This window comes from Gymnoscopelus microlampas, assembly GCF_963454915.1.
Source record: "Gymnoscopelus microlampas genome assembly, chromosome: 6".
In the NCBI taxonomy this organism is placed as follows: Eukaryota; Metazoa; Chordata; class Actinopteri; order Myctophiformes; family Myctophidae; genus Gymnoscopelus; species Gymnoscopelus microlampas.
In genome coordinates this window covers 56,608,141-56,610,640 of record NC_139943.1, presented here as the reverse complement: position 1 = coordinate 56,610,640, position 2,500 = coordinate 56,608,141, and the positions used below count along the sequence as shown (strand labels likewise).

At 41.3% G+C, this 2,500-nt stretch overlaps 1 protein-coding gene across 1 annotated transcript in view; it reads left to right on the top strand.

Annotated features, from left to right (window-relative positions):
• The window catches only part of LOC311046513 (cGMP-inhibited 3',5'-cyclic phosphodiesterase 3A-like), an 89,184-nt gene that overhangs the window by 15,340 nt on the left and 71,344 nt on the right, over nucleotides 1–2,500 (top strand). The gene's annotated exons all lie outside the window — the stretch shown is intronic.

The following is a 2,500-nucleotide window of genomic DNA, read 5'->3' as shown; positions in this document are numbered from 1 at the left end:
GCACAGACAGTTTGTGTATTTTTGGACCATGATTCTTATATGAGACGATTCTATGATGACCCAATGTTATCCTCCATAGACACATTACTTTACGACCCAGTGGATGAACGAGTGACATCAGGACTTCTGTACTCTATGACAAATACACAGGCCAATAGGCTCTATGCACAGCAGCCATATTGGGATACTTCCTTCACAGGTGTTACCAATAATACTAATTAAGGCTCTGTTCCATTTATAGTGGCTGTCTTATTGTGGCATAGTGGTTGTCTTATTGTGGCATAGTGGTTGTCTTATTTTCAAGGACCCCCGTAACTCTGAGAGTGTACAATTTGTACACTCTCAGAGTTACACACCCACCATAAGGGGCCATTTATGAACCAAAAGGGAGTGTTTCTAGTGAGCCAACATGCACAATATCAGCACCCTGACCAGAATGGAACAGAGCCTTCATTAGTATCATTGGTAACACCTGTGAAGGAAGTAAGAAGAGGCCCAATTTCTTTCCAATATGGCTGCTGTGCATAGAGCCTATTGTGTTCGTATAGGCGCTCGACAAAGCCGGATGCGCCACGGTGGTCCCTGGCAAATACATATCAGTTTGGGGGGGGGGGGGAGTCCTTGACATGAAAAAGTTTTGAGAACCATTGGTCTAAATGAGTATATAAAAGTGTCTTGTAAAAAAAAAAGGTTTTTTTCACTGATCAGTCGTAAGAACAAAGTTCTGACGTCCATAGGAACCTTTTTAAAGCAGGGTGTGACATGATGGGTCCACAGCCTCCTCCTGATCAGGAAGTTCTCTTAATCCTCTCAGAACAGACCTGTTCTGTCTCTGCCACGCACACGTGCACGCGCACACACACACACGCACACACACACACACACACACACACACACACACACACACACACACACACACACACACACACACACACACACACACACACACACACACACACACTCAGAGCAGACCTGTCCTGTCTCTGCTAAGCTGGATGCTGAACAGACTCTAGGTCTGTTTTGACTGTCCCGCACACCCTGATTCTGTGTGTGTGTGCGCGTGTGTGTGTGTGTGTGTGTGTGTGTGTGTGTGTGTGTGTGTGTGTGTGTGTGTGTGTGTGTGTACTCTTTTTTTTTTTTACTTAAGTAAAAGTATCAAATTACTGCAATGTAAAAATACTCTGTTACAAGTAAAAGTCCGGAATTACAATTTTTGTCTTTGGTAAAAGTACAGAAGTATTGGTATCAAAATGTACTTAAAGTACAGTACCAAATGTAGAAAGTTCTCATTGTGTAGAATGTCCCATTTCACAAGTTTTCAAATGTATAAGATTCATACAAATCTTTTGAAAATAGCAGATCTACAAGCTCACAATGCGATGCTATTTTCAACTGGCCACAATGTATACAGTACACGAATCCACAGACGCGCTGCCTGTAGGCAGCCATTGCTGCGGTGTCAACGCTCCGCGGCCGCGACACCGCAGCAATGGCCGCCTACAGGCAGCGCGTCTGTGGATTCCTCTATACAGGGTTGAAGTGGGTAATGAATGTTTTGTAATAATAATCAAAATCAACAAAGTAACTAGTAACTACAATAATTGTTGTCGAGTGAAATTACAATATTTTCCTCTGATATGTAGTGGAGTAGAGGTAAAAGTACTGAAAATTGGAAATACTCAAAACATCCCTCACAATTTTACTTAAGTACAGTGCTTGAGTAAATGTACTTAGTTACTTTACACCACTTTGTGTGTGTGTGTGTGTGTGTGTGTGTGTGTGTGTGTGTGTGTGCGTGTGCGTGCGTGCGTGCGCGTGTCTGTGTGAGCGTGTGCTTGTGCGTGTGCGTGTGCGTGTGCGTGTGCGTGTGCGTGTGCGAGCACACTTAGTTGCACGCACAACCGACACTGAAGCACCTTTTAATTCTAGTGTTAGATCAGATGAATTCAAACTGTTTTGTATTGTTACATCTTACATATCGTCACCGTCTGGTGGAAACTATACGATAAGTAAAAGTATCAATACTGCAATGTAGAAATACTCTGTTACAAGTAAAAGTCCGGAATTCAAAATGTACTTGAGTAAAAGTATGCAAGTAATGGCATCAAAATGTACTTACAGTACCAAAAGGAAAAGTACTCATCATGCAGAATGTCCCATTTCACAAGTTTTCAAAACAAAATCTTTTGAAAATAGCCGATCTACAAGCTCACAATGCGTCATCGTCATCGTGGTTAATGTATGTTTTGTAATAATAATCAAAATCTACAAAGTAACTAGTAACTAAAGTTTTTAAATAATTGTAGTGGAGTAAAAGTACCATATTTACCACTGAAATGTAGTGGAGTAGAAGTAAAAGTACTGACAATTGGACATACTCCAGTAAAGTAAAAAAAACTCAGACTACTTTGTGCGTAAGTGCAGTACTTGAGTAAATGTACTTTAGTTACTTTACACCACTGATGGAACCAAATTGGTTCCAAAAATGTCCCCGTCTACC